We start from the raw sequence: 21,058 nt of genomic DNA, 5'->3' as shown, positions 1-21,058 counted from the left end.
TAGTTTGCTTCAGGGGTGATGATGAAGGAAGAAAGTAACTGCTAAAACTCTATGACTGCTAGATAGCCAACTGTAGTAATAAGTCTAGTCTAGGCTAGCATATATGCAGTCATTGTTATAGGTGCGCAAGAAAGGACGTAGTTTGTTCGTTGTGCGTGGTTTTGGTGGTTTGTTTTCGATTTGCTGGTGTTACGTGAATTACTACGTGCTCCTCCTGCCGTAATATTACGTGTTAGTGCTCTTGTGCCACCTGAAACATCGTGAGTGCTGGCAAAGCGTCTGTGTCGTCGCCGTACTGCGCTGCTGTAGCAAACGCAAATCGAGGTCGCCATTTGACAAAATACCTGACAAGTTGTGCGTGCCTACGTGAATCAAGAGTCTCTACTGCAAGTTCCAGTCTGTCGACGCGACGTGGGAAAAATGCTGCGTGTTCTGCCGTAAGTGATTGTTTATCGTGGTGCGTGTTAAAATTTTATTACGCGTTGCCGCAGTGCTGTTTTGTTAAACGTGTTGAGTATATTCCTTGGTGTTCGGCTCGCCGCGCTTCTTTTATTGTAAATTACCGGCTGCGTCGGCGCAGTCATAATGAGCTTCCAGGAGCGGCGGCCAGTATGCTGTGTGAGTGATCGACCCCCTTGCCATTGCCGGCAACGAAAATATTATGCTGACGGCCCAGCGGCCGCCGCTTGGCTTGGGTGGATTCGACGCTAAAGCTTGTTGCATGAAAAAAAAAAAAAGAAAAAAAAAAGAAAAAGACAACTGCGTTAATGGTTGTAAAGCAAAACGCCCACTCCCCGATTTTTTTTTTAGGAGGCAGTTGACCCACAGTATATTTTTTTACAGGACGTAGGCAGCTTAGCATTGTTCTAACGGGTTGTTTTCGTTTACGGGTAAAGAAATGCAAGGAGGCTGCATTACATTTGTAGTTATAATACGTAAGAGTTGCATATACGTTAAATTTCGACATTTAAGCATTGCTAGCAACTTTATAAGTAGTACCACATGCACAAGGTCTTTAGGCAGTGAACATTTGACCAGATAGTTGTTTAGACGTCGCAGCTTGAAAACATGCTGTTCCAGCCTGCATTGCTGGTGCAGTCACAGGGCAGCTTTCACTGTTTTAATGCAAGAAATTTTTCCACCTTCCTAAGCTCATCCAGCATCGTCATGAGCAGACAGAAATTCTTGTTTGGTGTGACATTATTTGTAGCTGGCTTGCATAAATTGTGTTGACCGTAACATGTTGAGCATGGGTTAAACGTGTTGATTCTTACAAATATGCATGTGATGGGGATACAATCACGGTGCGAAAAAGATTAAACAGGGCGTGGGCTTGCCACCGTGCTCCTTCGCCATCCTGTTTTTTCGTTTCGTCAGCATTTCAACTTGCCTACCCCTTGGAGGTATTGGCACGCCGAGACGTTCACCATGTGCCTCGGAGAGAATTGTAATGGCGCCATGAAGACAAAATACAAGTTTGTGTTATTCGAAAGATTTCGTGTGGTATGGTGCCCCCAGCACTTGTCCAAATGCAAACGATGCTTTATTCACTGAGAAATTCATTAATTGAAGCTAAAATTTTGGTTTTCCCACTAAATCGTGCATTTTCAGGGTCTGCATCACAGGAACCGACCGCTCTGCAGCCGATTGGGAAACCTTCTTTACCGTTAGTTAACCTAGATGGTGCCACCATACCGTGGCAAGCCACTTTCTGCTTTTGTTTTGTTTTTACCGTATTTAAACGTGGCTTGTTTTTGTTCAGCGAGAAAATAATCATTTCGTGAAACATAGTGCTCGCTCCACAAATATGGTCACGTAAGACACTGTTGCTTGTGTCAATTGGCCATTGTTGTCCGAGGCAACCCCAAAGCCCCGCAGTCCTGTGCAGCTAAACCAAGCATAGTGCGCGCAGTACCAACAGCAGTACGCATCGGTACTTCTATGCTTACGTGTGCTTTCCTAACCTTTACTGTTGGCCCCACCATTCTTACTACTGTAAAAAGAATGTGCCCTAAATTTAAGCGCAAATAGTTCGTTCGGCAAGCTTATAGCCTCTGCCTAATTTGTGTTTGCTGTTGCCGCCCTCCGCTAACTGCAGAGCTGGCTGGTATGACATAGGTTCTGTTGCGGGAAATGAGCTAGTGGGTCGCATGGCCATTTCCTTTGTTCCTAATTTGTAGCTTATTTGAGTGGAGTTTGTGTTAAAAATGGTGTCAGCATGATTCTAGCAACGAAATCCTTTGAATGAACCAAACTTGTGTTTTCTCTTCATGGCTCCTTTAAAAGCCGTAACAACGTTTCGCACCCTCTGGACCAGAGAATATGCTTGCACAGTGGAAATCTGGGGCCACAGATTTCTACCACCTAGGGATATTTAATAGGCTTAGTTTAACATTAATTCAGTGTAAGGATGCTTCTGTTCCTTTAAAGTATGGCTGAAAGCCTTGTAAGGATTGTAATGTATGTACAGTGCTCACGGATTGAAACGCGACACTGCAAGCGCGTGGCCTGCGCTACATGCAGCGCCGCCAGTGGACGCCCGTGGAAGCTAGGTGTTGCATTGTGGTATACCACGAGGATGAGAGTGTTTTGACCATAAGCTTGCTGCTTCCGGTTGCCAATAAGCGGGGCAGTGGTTCCCCGCAGCGACAGCGGTGCGCTGTCAGCGACAGCGGCGTCCATGGACGGCGCTGCATGTATTGGCGGCCACGCGCTCGCAGTGTTGCGTTTCAATCAGTGAGCACTGTACTTATTTTTTAATTTGAAAGAACTGAAGGTGCCTTTTTTGCACCTACAAAAAGAAATTCTGTCATGCCCTGTCAGAGCGAGTATTTCACGGCATTATACCGCATATTTATGGCTTGTTTACTACTTGAACTTCCATTTTTTACAGGGCCAGGTGTTTGACATGGAGGATGTACGTTGTGAGCTACCAGAAGAATTGGCTGCCTCCTGTTTCTATCCTGCACGACCTGTAAGTGGAGTTCATTACGGCTGTGAAATGCATGAAAATCTCCATTTTGAAGGCTGAGAGAACATGAAAACATAGAAAACCATTGTGGCATTCTTGTGGTACCTTAGTGATATTAAGACATAAGAACATTGCAGAGATGGGGCAAAAAATGAGGAACCGATGAGGGTGAGAAACTTCCTGGTACCTTTCTTATTTTTTTTGTCGCATCAGGGCTGCGTCCTTGCTCCATGAATTAATTAATAACGACTTTGTCACCCTTGTTCACTGTGGTAGTTGCGTGGTACCCACAGACAGTGTGTGGGGATTTTTCTTCTACCGCCTATTACAGATGAACTAGATCTTTAGACTTCTACTCAAAAGTCATATTATGGATTACATTACATGAGTGAAACAATTCCATGCACCCAGAAATAGAATTTAGGTGAATTCACTTCAATGCCCTAGATGCAACTTGTGCCTAGCAGTGAAAAGGGTGTATTGCGTGCCTTTTTGCCACTGTGTTTCATGTAGTGTAATGAGTCTCACTGGCCATCGTAGCCCCCCCCCCCCCCCCCGAACAGCTATTTACTCTAGCAAATATAATGATGGTCCGAATTGTAGAAGGGTACCCTCCGCGGTGGCTCAGTGGCTAAGGCGTTGCGCTGCTGAGCACGAGGTCGCGGGTTCGATTCCCGGCCGCGGCGGCTGCTTTTCTGATGGAGGCGAAAAGCAAAAACGCCCGTGTGTACGAGATTTCGGCGCACGATAAAGATCCCCAGGTGGTCAAAATTAATCCGGAGCCCTCCACTACGGCGCACCTCATCGCCTGCGTTGTGTCGGCGCGTTAAACCCTACAATCAATCAATTGTAGAAGGGTACTCAGCAATTGAAGAAAGAGCTGTGGGGGGTTCTGGTTTGTGTATCAGACTTTGTTTGGAATATTGTTATGTAGCCACGGATAATGCAGGGTTTTTGTAAAAATTTAGATTATCGGAGCAAACTTGTGCTCCGCAGTAAACATAAAAAAACACAAACCTCGAAGTAGTCAGCAAAGGGATGTGCATGGATGAGCGTTGGCGAATTGAATGCTGCAGGGTTTCTTTTGCACTCATTCATTTAGATCGAGAACATTTTCAATAAAAAACAGGAAAAGCTAGGATAGGGATCGCAAAGCAACACCCTTTCCATATCAAACAGGACTGCTGGTGCAGCATACAAAGGAAAAAGGGGAAAAAGACGGTTCCCTTAAAAAAGGATAAGATTGCAGGGTGTGGCCAGGTGCTTGTAACAAAACATTTTGTAAACAAATCAAATGGCGTGGTTGGGGGCAATATTATGATGTTTATAGTAGGAAAAACCTGCATTATTTCCGAACAGTATGAATCCTCTGTGTGCAAACATATGCAAAAATGCTTGTGTGTTTTTAGCATTTGAGTGCACGTTACAGAGTAGTCGGCTCAAGTTACTGCGGTAGCTGTCCTCATTGCTGGTAAGCATAAACCCTGAAATTAAATTTGCTGTATTCGACCGCTTTAACCCTTTCACTGTCACTGATGTCCTGGTTTGTCTTCGAATTTCTCCTCCACGGTGTCACTGACATACCGGTGCGTTTTCTGTTGTGCGTTGAAAAATTCGTGCCATGGTGCAAAGTTGGCGCACCTGCACTGTTTGTGCTATCTGTCAAATCTTTCTAGTAGCTTGTATTTTCACAAAGTACAGAGCGACCACGCCCAGCTTTCGCTGCTTGGGGGTCACTCCGTGCACTGTACATCTGTTGGGATGAGTGACCACGTGGCACGCGTGCAATGATGGGTGCAAGTGTGCTATCCACCACGTTTTTCTAGGGTTGTTTTTTATTTCTGTTCCTGTGTCTGCTACCCATCGACACAAGGAAATATAAGAAGTGAGGAGCCAACCTAGAGGTTGGTCAGTTCATGGTGATGTACATTTTGCTTTTTGTAAGCAAGCACAGACAAACAAACTAGACAATGCAAGTGCTGTCTCGTAAACGAAATGCACAATAAAACTGCTGCCTTTATAGGTTCCAAAGAACGCATAGACACAAGCAACTACTTATGATGACGACTGATCAATGCCTGTCTTAGCATGTTCATGCAATTTTATGTTGCCTTCCCTGCCCCCCCCCCCCATATTGCTTTGTTCCCACAGTGCTGCTGCAATAATCTCATCTCAAATGTTCTTGCGAGGCTGTATAAATGCCCGTCATGAGGCCATGAATCTAAACAGTACTTAGTTCTGGGTTGTGTTGCCTATGTAACAGTATGTCATATTTGATGTTCGTAAGCTCATTAGTTAATTTATGTGGTCTAAATTTTGTGGCTAATTTTGCAACCTAGAAGTTGTACCTTCTCTTTCAGGATACTTGGTTCAGTTTTGTATGGGAACACTCCTTTATATTTATAAGCATAACCAGCAAATGTTTGAGACGTGTTTGTTTAAACCCCTTCATATGCTATCAATGCGTTTGTCATTTCAGGTTCAAGCGTGGCAGTGGCTATCCCGTCCTGTGAGGGGTGAAGATGAGGCGACACCTGGTGTGGCAGGCGGCAGCAGCACGTATGGATCCAACCTGAATAAAATAGTCAGGTTTGCAAGAGTCGTGTGATTCATGTGATTTTCGTCAGCTTGCTCTTACAGAAACAGCTGCAGCATGAAACAGTGACTGTGGAGCTGGCTGACATTTTCTACATGCAGCTGGCTGTTGGGCGCTGTTATTTGACAGCATGCAAAGGGCACTCAAAAGGTGGAAGCTTGTGGGATACTTAGAGGACGGAAACATAAAGGATTCTTGGAGGACGCAGAAAGTCGGTGGCGAAATTTCAATACAGGGGACACACAAGGGACGAATGCGGTCTGTTGCCTTCAAGACATATAGGGGACACACAAAGGCCGTATGGTGTCTGTGTTGCCTTTGGGAGATAGACTGGACGCATGGAGGACGGAAACACACGGGACACTTGGAGTACGCAGAAAGTCGGTGGCGAAATTCCAACACAGAGGAAACACACAGGACGCACGCAGTCTGTTTCCTTCGGGACGCAGACTGTCTTTTGACTGGACATAGAAATTTTCATAAGGGACTAACCTTATATATATATATATATATATATATATATATATATATATATATATATATATATATATATATATATATATATATATATATATATATATATATATATATATATATATTATATGTGTATGGATGGAGAGAGAGATAGAGAGAGAGAGAGAGCCAGCATTATATAACCCCCGCTGAAGTCGAGAGGAAATCCGCCGCCGGGATAGCGCAGTTGCGAGCGCACCGCACGCGTTATGCGGAGGTCGTGGGTTCGATTCCCGCTTCCGATTACGGCGGATTGTTTCTTGACTCCGATTTCTTTATTCCTGTATCATACAAAAATGACAATCACCTCATTCGGCGCTCTAAAGCACCTTCAAGTAGCCGAATAGCACTGGCAATGAGGACTGCATCTTTGATTATATATATATATATAGAACTCGCCAAAACCTGACTTCCACTTACCTCGACGGCGCTGCTTTTTTCTAGCAAGTTCAGCATGTTAGTCTGTTCTTTTCATTCACGTATAACTGTTGATAACATTCATGACTTTATGCACACAAAACGAGGGCACAACGAAAACAAAAACACGAAGACTTGCGAGACTAACAACTGACTATTAACAACACACCACATTTCTACCCTCTATGACAGCCCTCGTTTTGTGCGCGCAAAGTTAACGCCATGGATGTACACGAAGTAGCCCGCCTTTCAGCATTGTTACTGTTGATAGGCAAGCTTGCCTTGCTGGCAAATGCAGCGCTGACATCCACCGATAGTGTCGGTTAGCTTCACCGCGAGCGGGATGCAGCATTATTAAAGCAAAGCTTCAGTGTCCTCACTGATGTCGTTGTACGCCAATACGCCCTGTAGGAAATCAAAACTTGGTCTGACGATGATGATAAATGATCGTGAGCGAATTAAAAAAAAACGCTTCCCGCGGCCGGAACCGAACGCGGCTCTTTCGCGTTGTGAAGCCGGCGTCTATCCGATTACTCAATTTCTACTTTCTTTTAAAGAAAATAAGGAAAGATTAGTCTACACGGTCAAAGCGGTTTGGGCAAATCAGACAACAACCAAAGAACCCGGCACGAGACGAAGAAGAGCGACACGTTAGGCCTAACTGGCCATTTTGAGGTTTAGGACGTTAGGCCTAACGTCACATCTTGGGGTTTAACGCCTCAAAGGGGCACCCACTCGAGAAATTACAGGTTACACATGTCAACGAGCAGTAATTTAAAAATATATTGGGCGTTTGACAAGGAACACGCCTGAAACACGGGATGTCCGGGCGTAACGAGCAACAAGCAAACGTGCATTAATACCACAGCCATGGAAAACCGATCAAAGATGTGAATCCCGTACAATGCGTCCGCTTTTAACTCGCGTCCGTGCAAGCGACTCGTTTTCGCGTTCTCGCTGTAGACATCTGTTATTCTTTCAACATTGATTACATCTAGGCACGTTCTGACCTGTGCTGCGCACGCCCAGCCAGACGATCCTGTTGAGAGCGGCAAACTGCGTACGCGCAGTTAGACCGTCCTGTCGAGGACGCCAACTAAAATCGGCGCTAGCGCTGCCCCCCAATGATAAAATGACTGCTCCGCTGCGGACGTCTACACATTTTCGTCTTCTGCATAAAAGGCAAGGAAACAAACACACAAAACTCGTGGGATTACGGCCGGAGCAGAATGACGTAACCACCACGAAGCCACCTGCGCGCTTAACGGGAATATACTGCGTCGCCACCCGGGGGCCAGCGCTGAGGCGAGATAAAATATAGCCGCGCGAACCGCGAGGCGCAGGTTGCCCGTTGCTGGCTTCCCTTTATACAGGTGTATATTCCACTTTTTTCTTCTCCGCCTCTGCCTGGAAGTCAGCACGTCGCAAATGGGAGGATACACCTGAGACACATACGTACTTTCTTTCATCCAAGGTGTCGGTGGCGCGTATAGGAAACGCTGAGACCCAAACGACCCAAAGAACGACAGTGCGCGCGGCCGTATTATCTGACAAACGGGTAATTCCCGCTAGCGGAGGGCCGGTGGACTTTTCCGCGACATTGCCAGTTACAAAACGGGATCGCTTTCAACGCTGGAAGAATTACGTAAACAATTCATACATAACATAACATATATATATCTGTTATCTGCTATATATATCTAACAGTACATCTGTTAGCCCTAGAGGGAACACCAGAGCTGCCACTAATAACCAATTTAATTTGCCGATTTGCCGTAATACAACGAACAAAGATTAATTCAATTTAATTGGGCCCATTTGTGGAATTGCATGCCTAATAACGTAAAGAACAAAATGAACTTTCGCGAAGGAAAGTTCATTTTGTTCCCACACAAAAGGAACTTTTGTGTGGCTTTAAAACACTATTGGAAAAGTTTGTATACACCGTGATCATTGTTTTTTTGTTTGAATGTAATGATCATTATGATAGTGTTATGTCATGTGGTGATATGGTCTGTCACATGATATGTTAAGTTGTGTTATGCGTTATTTCTTCACTTACCTTCTATTTTTCATGTATTTGTTGCTGTCGCTGCAAACATAGCGTATTTTGCATTGGACCCGCTACCAGCCAATCGGCTATGCGTTCAAACACTGTATTGAATATTTCTGTAAATACAAGATGAATAAAACTCAAACTAAACTGTTACTGGTGCAAGTCGTGAAGGAATCTGGTGCGTTCGTGAGTCTCTGGGCGTATGTCTCGCCGCGCGGGCGTCTTCTCGCGCTTCAGGGGAAGCGCTATCACGTTCCCGGATCTCATTCCGTTCGTTCGGTCCCCGAGCAGCCATTCACACGACGGATTCGGGCCGCAGACTGCCCTATCGCGTTGCGCAACGTCATGCGTTCGCGCGCTGGATCGGTTCCTAGTCTGCGGACGTCGCGTACCGATAAGGCTCGACGCTTTCTCGGTCTCCGATTCCCACGGGGGATATCGCGCCTGAATATGGACGGATACAGCGGCGAGATCACGCAACAGACGGATGTGCCTCTACCGGCAAGCGAATGCTTATGGGAGCTCGCTTCTTCGAGGCCACCGCGTCGAATTCACAGAACACCGCTGCTGCCACTGCTACTGCAAACAAAGGCGACTTTCACGCTTTTTTTTTTCTTTTTGCAGCCATCTTGTGAACGAGCCCGCTGCGCGCATAGGCCTCGAAACTCTGAAGCGAGAGTTTGACGTCTGTCACTCGATTCAACCACCAGTCCAAAGGTTCAATCAATTAGTCAACAACAAATATATATAGGCATAACCATTCGAAGCTATTAAAAGTACTGGCATCGTCCGTGTCATCCATGTTCATTTATTGCAGCGCTAAAAACCCTCAGGCGTGTTTGCAGCACGGTATCAGTACATAGCCGACACAAGCACGATTCTTCAATGCGCGTTTTAGTGTTTTTTTACGATAGTAAATTAAAAAAGCCAATGTGATAAAAAAAAGATTACGCACGCGAGCAATGCGAGAGCGGAAAAAAACAATTGGTCGCCATCCCGCCCTGCGAAAGTGGATGTTCAGCAAAGCTTGATTGCTTGGTTGTGGGGTTTAACTCGACGACGCTTCACAGGCGATGAGGCGCGGCGTAGTGGAGGGCTCCGGATTAATTTTGGCCACTTGGAGATCTTTAACGTGCGGCGAAATCTCGAACACACGGGTGTTTTCGCCTCCACCAGAAAAGCGGCCGCCACAGCCGGGAATCGAACCCGCGTCCTCGTACTCAGCAGCACAACGCCTTAGCCACTGAGCCACCGCGGCGGGTTCCAGCGAAGCTGTTGTAAACCACTACAAATGGTGATGGAGGAGGGTGTGAAATTTTTCTCGTCGTCTCCGCGGGCTTGTGTCACTAGATAAAGGTCCAGAGCACCGGCACTCTTTTCTCCCACTGTTCCGTGTCGCCGCTACGCTCATTGGTCAGTTCGAATTACGTCACATTTGTTTACAGTGCGACGGTTCACGGGCGCCGCCATATTGTTGTTTATGCATTTTAGTCGGTCAACTCTGGTAGGCTTAGCTTGTCTTCCAAGCTCTGTGGCTGTGCGCGACTGACGTCGTTCTGAATGCGAATCAATCATAACCCGTGTAACAGCATTTCAGCAGCAGAAGTGTGCCCAAAGATGGGGCAAATGCTGGGTCCTGCTTAGCCTGACGCATGCGCTCGGCGTCTTGGGCAAGCACTGCTCTATTTAGTGACACTAGTCGTGCCTAGCCCTCAAAGATAATCTGCAAACATAATTTTTACCGGGAACACATGGTGGGGTGGCACCACTGTTCACAGCCGCCTTATCCTGTTATGGTTTCGTTGCTTGTTTTGTGGTTTCCTTAAACGAATTCTGAGCTCCATGCTGTATGCCTGGTCAGCCTGACGCGTGCGCTCGGTGTCTGAGGCCTTGGCGTTTTTGCCCACGGATATGAAACCGTTTGAGGGTAGAGGTATACAGCTTTGCTGAGGGGGGGAGGGGAGATGGGAGGGGAAGAGCACGAGGGGTGGGACGGAGACAAGAGAAGAGCGTGTTACGTTGCGTGGGTAGCAGAAGAATACGTTCTTTGGACATTTACACCGAAGCAAGCAAATACGCAGCGGATTTTCCTCTGATGCAGCAGTCGAAACGCTACGACACGAGGCCGCACTCGGGGCACGTTTCACGACATTCGGACACACCCACGCGCTATCAAGATCGCATGTCGCCCTCGAAGTGCGGTATACTTGTAGCGAAGCCGTTCGCCAATCACCCGACACGGACGGGACAGTGTTTACACGAAGGCCTGCGAGAGACGATAGGACTCGGCACGATGAAGCTCGGACACTTGTTGTGCCGTGTTGACCTGCCGCCTGACGTATCCCTCGTCGCGTCGTCTTGGCAACAGAAGGCCTCCTTTCCGAGGTCTATGTTCGACAAAAAGAAGAAAAAAAGAACCCGACCAGGAGCCGTGGAAACGAGAACACGGAGCATACTGCGGCCGTTTGTTTTGTGCCCGATACCATCGTCCTTTCATCCAAGGTAAACATTAGCCACGAGTGACAGCGCGGATGGGGGATATCTTCGCGGGGAACTAAATACAACACCACGCGGTTTCGGCGACACAACGATGGAACCCCGAAGCGGAAATATACTCATCCAATATCTATAGGACTAACCGAACGACACCGCCTATCGTCCTCGGGTTCTCTGCTTCGTAGGTCGCCTTAATTGGCGAGCGATACCTACAATACTCCGCCGACACCACTTGTGCGAGGACGGCCCGCCCCCTGGGTCAACAAAGAAATTGCAGTTATGCGTAGTAGGTAAGGATGGGGGAACGAAATTAGCAGAGTAGGGCGAGGAAGCCAATTGCTGTTGCGAAAAAGAAGGCTCCACGAGGCACCCGAAGAGGGTTTCTAACACGGGGAGGAAATGACGACAGACGCCCCGTTTTCTTCCCAACCAGAAAACAAAAACAGAAACGATCGGAAAGGTTTCACACGAAAGCAGCAGACGTTGGCGCACCGCAGTGTATTGCTGCGATTAATTGAGGCCAAGTGTGAAGCTTTTACGTGAGGCGTGGCTTCGCGTACCGGTTGCGTCTGTTTTTCGCCTCTAGTAAAAAACGGCCGCGATGACAGGGAACGGAAAAGCTTGCACAAAGTGGGAACAAAACTTGTAACCTCATGTTCGTTAGAGCAATGTCCTAGAGCAACAGAGACTTTGTTAAAGCCCGTTCGCTCTAGCAGAAATTCAGTTCGGCTGCCCAAACGAGCTACTGTCGTGGTAATACGGTTAAAGATCGAAGCCCGACTGCCAGGCACGCAGATTGGTGTAGCACGCCTGCAAAGTTTCACTGCGATGGGTGCGAAAGGTAAACAAGTATTGCGGTTTCAAAACTAAAACGCTTAATATCCATAACTTCGACAAAATGACAGGTGGCAATCTTGCAGCAGAAGTGCCAAGTGGTCTCACACTGAAGCAGCTATGCAGTCATCGCTATTCAAACCAAGTCCGATGGCGGAAGCAGAGTGCTGCTCACCGGGACGTAGCCCATTTCGCGCGCCGCAATGCGGTAATTAACTGTCAGTACCCCCGGAAGTGAAAATGGCGGCGAAATATTCCCCGTCAAATTTTTATCTCGACGCATACAGACATAGGCTGTTCTTATTGGTTCAAATATAAAATTATAGACATGCCCTATATACGAGCGCAAGGAGTCTACACTACGACTCGCTCAGGGCGCATTGATTGGTCGCGGCCCTTAAACAACGTTACGTCATGCGTTTACTGCAATAGTGTGTATGATTGATTGAATGATTATTTCATTTATTTGACAATTGATTGATTGATTGATTGATTGATTGATTGATTGATTGATCGATTTATTGATTGACAAACCTTCGTTAGCATCAAGGACTGCGCATTCTGAGCCCAGGACGCTTTCGTGATGAGGTTCCGCCGTAAAGTTGGGCCGAGCCCCAAGAAGCGATGTTCGCCTGCGAAGCGTGCTCCACAGCAAGCACTGTCATATTGCGGGGAAGCTTGAACCTGGTAGAGCGGCGGTATTGCTGTAGCGAAAAGTTTGAGCGCAATAGCGGCAAATTTATTTAAAATACCAGCATGACGTAACGAAAGAAAAAAAGGTAATCAAAGTAGTGTAAACATAACTACAAACTTTGTAAATTATTTATGCTCCTGTGCCGAATTTACCTGGGGGAAAATGATGCGACATAATTTTCAGCAAACTGCAGTTGGCGCAATTTTTTTGAAGAGGACGATATTTAAGGTGAAAGCCTCATGTGTCTCACCAAACGAGAAAAGTGAGCCTGAAAAGTGGCTATCATAGAGGTAGGCGTCCACGATAACGGCACCAAAACTCACGTGACCTCAAGAGCGGGAACTGCGCAGTAGAGCAGCGCGGTGGCGGTGCCTTGGCGCCGTTGCTCTGCTGTCGCATTAATACGCGTAAGCAGTCTCGAGTGTCTCTGCCAATGTTTTGGGCAGCATGGCAAAATATTCCCGAAACATTGAGTACCGTTCTAACCCATTTAATAGCATTTTTTAGTGTAAAAATGTCTGGGCCCCTCTTCCATCGCGTTAGGCACAGGGATCGCTATATTGCCTCGTATAAAGTTGGTTAAGCTTCCGGCGTCATTTGCTGCCGACGAAATGGAACAAAGCGGCTGATAGAAGAGCGCTGGCCAATTGCTTTTCTTTAATCCAGGCGGCTCGTAGCACCCCGAATCAGATGAACTAGCCGAAATCGGACTTAACCAGAACCCGAAAACTCGTTCAGTGCGGAGGCGTGTAGTCTATAGGTTAGCAGCGGCGGGCGCACAGTGGCCGCCTTTCAGTCGTTATTAGCACAGCCGGCAAATACTACACGACAAATGTCAAAAGTAGCACGCGTAGGTGGAATCTGACGCGCGTCGGTCGCGTTGTCTGAGATTCGATGCACAACGGAAATTACCACGCGCACGCTGACGCTGTTTGATTGTAGCGAAGATTTCAACGCGGGTACCTCTATTGTTGACACGAGCGGAATCGATTTCTACTCCCCCCAACACTTTCCAGAGAATTCAAGCGAAAATCGCAGGTGTAGGGCGCTTTGTTGGTTCAACATCCGAGAAGCTGCAGGCGCTACCCAGTTAAATAGTTCGATGCGCGTAGTTATACATATCCGCACACATCCCAACGTTTCATTTTCGACAAAAACCATGATTGTGGCACGGTGCGACACAAGGAGAGTGTAGGCGTATGCCAAGAGCATTTTCATCTGGCTTTAAGATGATTTGTGGTAGCGCCAACGAGGCAAAAAATTTAATTATCCCTATTATTATCGTTATTATTACAGATTCCAGCAGTGCTTATTATAATTTAAATTTAGCGCCCCCTTAGACCATAATCCCCAGCGAACGAGATTTTGGCCCACGGTACTGAAGCAACTTGACTTCGGTGGTTTAAATTATTCCGCGGCCCTCCCCAAGGCGCGCCTTTTAGCCCAAGCGCAACTTCAACGGGTTGCACACAAAATGTCCGACCCGCCGCGGTGGCTCAGTGGCTAAGGCGTTGCGCTGCTGAGCCCAAAGACGAGGGTTCGATTCCCGACCGCGGAGGCCGATTTTCTGGCGGAGGCGAAAAGCAAAAACGCCTGTGTGTTCGAGATTTCGGCGCACGTCAAAGATCTTTAGGTGGTCAAAATTAATCCGGAGCCCTCCACTACGGCGCGCCTCATCATCGCCTGTATAGCGTCGGCGCGTTAAACCTCATAATCAATCAATCAATCAATCAATCAATCAATCAATCAATCAATCAATCAATCACACAATCAATCAATCAATCAATCAATCAACAAAAATGTCCGCATTTCAAAACTTTGCAACCCATCCAACTGAGGAGCAACTTAGTCACTCCAAACAACAGTAATCACAAGTACAAAAGAAACCAACTACTGGCGTTAGTTTCATTTTCGGGGGCTAAGTGCGTCACCGCGTCCGCCCAATTCAACGCCGATTCTCCAGCTGGTTCAGTTCCTGACGCGACAAAGTGAAGCAGGTTTTAACAAAGCTCAGCCACACGCCCGGACAGACACGCATGGCAACGACGCATGCGCGACGGAAATCCCCGTGTTTCACAACAAGCTGAGACACGGCGCATTTATTTTTCATCCCTCCCGGTTTCGGCTCCGACGAGAAGCGCCCTTCATGCAGGAAGAGAGAAAAATTGGTGAGCGCTGAGAGACGTGTTCCGATCTTTTCCCCCTGAAACATAAATTATGGGAGGCCCGAAAGCGGCCTACTCTGATGCCCCATTCCCCGCAAGAATTTATTTGTTTTTCGCTCTGTACTTTCCGAACGCCGCACTACACGGATTCCCATTACATGTCAAATGAGGTCAGTGGTCTTGCAAGCGGTGTTATCCGGTACGAGGTAATAATGAATGCGGTACAAGCAGAATATACGACAGTGAGTGGAACGGGTGGAGTGTGGGAGAAGAAGAGGTGTTTGTGGAGAGGAAGAGGAAAAAAGGTGGAGTGCTGCGACCGATTCCAAAAGCGGGCTTCGCCGCATTGCGCACACGCATTGGCCCGCACTGGAGCGAGACGGAGGCCGACTCCCAGGGGCTCCGCCGGTTGGGCCGGTCGTGCCCGTTTTAGCGGTCGCGAAAATTTCCGCGGTTGTAAGCGACCGCACGGAGCGGGGTTTGGCTGAGAATGTCCGCGGGGCTGGTTCTTCTTTCATTCTGGCACGGTGTCGCGTTAGCTTTGAGCGGGTTTCTCTAAGAGAGAAACCCGCTTGAGAGAAACCCGAGCCATTTTGTCTGTCCGCTGTCGGTCGTCCGTCACGCACGGGTGCGAGCAAGCTTCCAGACCCACCGACAGAGGGCGCAGTGGTTTCGCAGTAGCTAAGGCCCTAGGGCCCTTAGCAGGAGCGGGTTTCTCTAAGCCGGCACAAGGGAACCGAAGCTCCGCGGTTGCATCAGATTTCACACTGGGTGGAACGGGGTTTTATCTTTAGTCATATCTTCTATTTTACCACGAAGGTCCTTTACGCCGGGACACACTAACTTTACCGGCGTCCTATCCGTCACGGAACTGACATCACCGGGAAAAACTTCCACTCGAGCGGCGGCGCAAGCATTCGAGCCCACGATTAGTCTGGCCGCAACGGGAGGTGTACAACGCTCGGCCAACTGAGACATAAAGTCATGCTCGGCTGAAGTCACGAACGCGCCCTATCTCCTTCAATCTAACACCTTCACTCAGATGGTACTGCCGTCTAGGAGAGGTGAAGCGAAGTAGTGCGTTATGACGCGAATGAGCGCCCACAGTTGGCGCCTCGATAGCAACGGAGGCCGCTGTGTTTATCCGCTCACCACCTATGTGGAAAGCCGCTCGCCAAGCACACCCACAAGACTGCTGCTCCTTTCGCTGTAGCGGACAGTGACATCACCAAACGATTCTCTGGCAACCCGTTCGGTTTCGTTCGCACGGTTTGGAGGCGCCTGGGGTTTCGATAGGATTTACGCAATGCTTCGGCGCGTGCAATCCAGTGTCTAATGTTGATGAGTCTAACGCTGCCATACTGACGAAATATAAATAGCCGTGTGTAAGTTCATATCGATGCACAGTAAACATTCAAATGCTCCTGTGAATGCCCACTTCACTTTCGTGTTTCACCGATTCCTATACAAGAAGGATCAACCACGTTTTTTTTTTTCCTTACGGTGGCGGCCACTTTGTTGTCGCCGACTGCCGCTACGGTTCCTTTTCGAATTTGACGAGACATTTAAGGCTACCGCCTTTTAAACATAAACGTCTAACAAGCACTCAACAGAGTGCGGTGAAAAGTCGAGCGTCGGCGAATGGAAAGGCGCGGCGCTTGCTCTACGGAATTTCTCCCGATTGCTCTCGTTTAGAGACACATCGAATTGGACCGAGAACATCGTTGCAAAAACCACATCTGCGTGTATGTGTGTGTGATTTAGGCGCGTTTCTGTTTTTGGTCTTGTTTCAATGGCTGCGCAAGTGATGTGCCTAATCAATTTTTGTCATTTTTGCTTGTAATGCCTGAGGCGCTGCGGGTATTTTGTCAATCAATCAATCAATAAATAAATAAATCAATCAATCAATCAATCAATCAATCAATCAATCAATCAATCAATCAATCAATCAATCAATCAATCAATCAGGAACATTCTGGAATAGTGACTGCAAAGCTACACCTATTGCCTATCAAAGAACACTGCCAGAGCGGCATACGACAATAAAAAGGGTCAAGGAAGACGCGCGTACAGCTTCAGAGGATATCATAGCTGCATGCGGTCACACGCTGGTAACAAAACAAATTAGAAGGCAAGGCTCGCAGAAATACGGCAAAAAAACGTCTCGCGTCTTTTTTTGAACACGAAAGTGTTTTATTCCGGGATTCGCGAAGATTTCACTTACGTCATATCCGTCAAGCAAGTGATGATGATGATGATGGTTGGATGTTAATGGAGCAAGGCCAACTGGGGCAAAGAGCGCCAAAACAGTGGTTATATATGAGAGGTGAAACCGTAAACACTAAGATAAGGCAGCAAAAACAAAAGTAAAATCAGAAAACGAGTCAAGGAAGTGACGCCAGTACAACGAAGCAAGCGGCCTGTGAAGGGTGCACCCCTGCACACACCATCTTCTTGCGGGGAAGCAACCTTTAGTACTAAGGAGTACGTTATAGTCAGGTTTTATTGTTTTTTTTTCGGGTTTTTATTTTTTTGCGGTTTTTATTTTATTTATTTTATTCATTTTTTATTTTATTTTATTATTTTTAGTCGGGTTTTTATTTTATTGTCATTTATTTTCGGGTTTTATTGTTTAACACGAAAGTATTTTATACCGGGGTACCCCAAGATTTCACTGACGTCATATTCGTGACGGAAATGACTCCAGTACACCTTTGCCGAAGCGACCCGCCAGCAGGACGTCGCTCGCCAAGCACACCCAATAGACAGCCGCCGACCCGCAAATCATGCTCACCTGCAGATTTCGCTGCACATTTAACTTTCACGTTTTACCGATTCCAATGAGAGAGGAATCAACCCAATTTTTTTCATAAATATTCGCATGGACTTGGGAAATTTCGTTCGTTGTACAAACAAAAATGTGAGACGAACATTGGGCGAACGCGGAATGATACAGAAGAAAGCTCACTGCGTACGTTATTGATATTCGAAATGATTTACTACACTTTATGTATTCCATACCCTCTTCCCCAATACCGCACGGTGTACGCCACGCTCCTTCCAATAACAACAGCATTGCATCACCGGTTCGGGTGGATCGAAGAATTTTCCCATTCGTCTAACATAAACACAAGTTTAAAATTGGCTACCCTGGAATCACCAAAGCGTTACGAAACACACGCGGCAAACCACCACCCATCTGATCCTTGGCGACCCGGCAACTCGAAAACACGACCGTTATCCCTGGAACGACTGAACCTAGCAAAGCGAGATCGGCGCTCTTAATGATACGGTTTACGTTGCGGGACAACGGCTCGACGAAACCATTCTTTTTCTGTCGTCTTATTGGCATTCGTCTCTCGCTTGGTACTTTGCTTTTGGAAATCGATCTTGTCTCGCGATTTACACCAATTATTTGGAGAAAACGAGTCTGCAAAGCTGCGCATAGTTTAAGCAGCTCAGAAAAGCAGAAAAAACCACGCCGTCTCTTGGCGTGAGAGAGGGAAAGAGCATAGGTGAGTGTGCCTGTGTCAACTCGTCCGGTGAATTTTAATGAGCGCGAACTACAATCCGCGTCAACGTTGCCATCAGGAAGTTTTGGCCTAGCGCCAAAGCACTAAGCTTCATACCGCCATTTTATTCACCACTTCCAGCCTAAACAGTGGCGCTTTGCTCCCACCTTTGCCTAGCCTGCGCACTTCATTAGAGTTTACTAAAAATCACGTTGTTGCGCAATCATTTCTGCTCTGTGATTTTAAGCGGAGGGTGCACCAGTCTTTCAGTTTTTCCGCATTTGTTTTTCCCTGTCCCTTCTGTTTCGGTACGATTCCGGTGCGAGTTCGACGCGCTACAAAAGAACGGTTCCGATTCAGTCCCCGCAAATGCACTGATTCGTTTCTAGTACGTACGCACGTACGTACTCACATACATACATACGCACATACGTATGTATGTATGTATGTATGTATGTATGTATGTATGTATGTATGTATGTATGTATGTATGTATGTATGTATGTATGTGTGTATGTATGTATGTATGTATGTATGTATGTATGTATGTATGTATGTATGTATGTATGTATGTATGTATGTATTGTCGCGAAGCGGAGGTCTGTTGATGTTTTTTGGTTGTCTTGAGTTCTGTGCCCGCAGCCAGGGCTATTGCTTCCAAGTGCTTTGTGTGAGAACGGTTCGGACGCGGCGATGCCCTGGCCCCCTTTTTTTTTCTGAGAAACTCCTCCGGCGTGTGTGTTTGCCCGTCAGCCGACCAAGAGACGCGGTTGTCGAGGGGGGACCATCGTCCCAGCTGCGCCGCAGTGGCGTCTCCTTTCCCCCGTGGCGTGTGCGCTGGTCGCCCTCGGGCTCCAGGTCCTTCAGACGACCTTTCTGTCTTTTCCACTCCTTACTTAGTGCGTTTTGTCTGAACTACTTTCTTTACACCCATAATTCTCCAAGCGCGCGTTTTCGGGTTCGGCCTTGTGTCTGTGTTTGATTTTTCCTTCTCATTTTGGCGGGAACATAGCTGATTGGAGCTAAGAAGCGACTCGCCGATTGGCTGCAGAAAGCCTTGTTCCATTAGGTCCGCACGCTCCAGGATGCACCTTTTCCCCCAACACGTCCCCCACAAGACCGCTTGAAGCGAATATAACGCGGCTCCGCTGGCTATTGAGGGTGGCGCGCGGCAGCTGCACCAGGGAGAGCCACTTGCTGCCGGTCGTAGGGGCCAGACGCCGGACGCCCTTCGCCCGCCAACTATGTTTCGTTAAGTACTCTTGATTGCCTGTTTTCTCCTATTTTTATGTACCAGTTGCAACGTTTTGCCTCTATGTTATAAATCTAAGTATAAATAATTAAACAAGTTAACCTTTGAACCTCTGAAATCTTCAAGTGCTTCTTCACCGGACTCATCCTTAAATAGTAGCGGTGGTGGACCAAATTCCGCCGTTACAGTATGTATGTATGTATGTATGTATGTATGTATGTATGTATGTATGTATGTATGTATGTATGTATGTATGTATGTATGTATGTATGTATGTATGTATGTATGTATGTATGTATGTATGTATGTATGTATGTATGTATGTATGTATGTATGTATGTATGTATGTATGTATGTATGTATGTATGTATGTATGTATGTATGTATGTATGTATGTATGTATGTATGTATGTATGTATGTATGTATGTATGTATGTATGTATGTATGTATGTATGTATGTATGTATGTATGTATGTATGTATGTATGTATGTATGTATGTATGTATGTATGTATGTATGTATGTATGTATGTATGTATGTATGTATGTATGTATGTATGTATGTATGTATGTATGTATGTATGTATGTATGTATGTATGTATGTATGTATGTATGTATGTATGTATGTATGTATGTATGTATGTATGTATGTATGTATGTATGTATGTATGTATGTATGTATGTATGTATGTATGTATGTATGTATGTATGTATGTATGTATGTATGTATGTATGTATGTATGTATGTATGTATGTATGTATGTATGTATGTATGTATGTATGTATGTATGTATGTATGTATGTATGTATGTATGTATGTATGTATGTATGTATGTATGTATGTATGTATGTATGTATGTATGTATGTATGTATGTATGTATGTATGTATGTATGTATGTATGTATGCATGCATGCATGCATGCATGCATGCATGCATGCATGCATGCATGCATGCATGTATGTATGTATGTATGTATGTATGTATGTATGTATGTATGTATGTATGTATGTATGTATGTATGTATGTATGTATGTATGTATGTATGTATGTATGTATGTATGTATGTATGTACGCACGCATGTATGCATGCATGCGTGTGTGTGTATGTATGCATACATGCATGCATGCATGTGTGTGTATGTATCTATGTATGTATGTATGTATGTATGTACGTACCTATGTATGCATGTATGTACATACCTATGTATGCATGTATGTACGTATGTATGTGTGTGTACCCATGTGTGTATATGTATGTATTTGTGCGTGTGTGCGCGCTTGCTTGCCTGCTTTTCAAGCTTTTATACCGTATGGAGAGCGTACGTGCCCAACACGTTTTCTTTTCTAGCAGCCAGGAGAAAATCACACCACAAAACATATACCTACACTTCACCATCAAAATTTCCGCACCGTTTTAATTACAGAAGTTGGAGCGTATAATCAAACGGCGACGCTGGAGGTAGGCAACTAATTCAGACAGCCGCTTTTCACAACAATCCTGAACGGCGCTTGCCTGCGGTTCGACATTTAGCTCTCAAACAAACTAGCC

The 21,058-nt window shown here is 46.3% G+C and overlaps 1 protein-coding gene and 1 long non-coding RNA gene across 8 annotated transcripts in view; one reads left to right on the top strand and one right to left on the bottom strand.

Moving 5' to 3' along the window:
• The window catches only part of LOC144162335 (microtubule-associated serine/threonine-protein kinase 3-like), a gene marked incomplete at its 3' end in the record, with an annotated part of 489,334 nt that overhangs the window by 197,352 nt on the left and 270,924 nt on the right, over positions 1-21,058 (bottom strand).
• On the top strand, positions 105-5,573 carry LOC144162334 (uncharacterized). The gene is made up of 3 exons (XR_013320655.1): positions 105-437; positions 2,894-2,974; positions 5,451-5,573. It is a non-coding gene; the product is annotated as an uncharacterized LOC144162334 (long non-coding RNA).

The sequence above is a fragment of the Haemaphysalis longicornis genome, unplaced genomic scaffold (genome assembly GCF_048455015.1).
Source record: "Haemaphysalis longicornis isolate Haplotype H1 unplaced genomic scaffold, Haemaphysalis longicornis Haplotype H1 scaffold_12, whole genome shotgun sequence".
Taxonomy (NCBI): domain Eukaryota; kingdom Metazoa; phylum Arthropoda; class Arachnida; order Ixodida; family Ixodidae; genus Haemaphysalis; species Haemaphysalis longicornis.
Note: the sequence above shows the minus strand (reverse complement) of the source record. Positions and strands in the feature narration are given on the sequence as shown.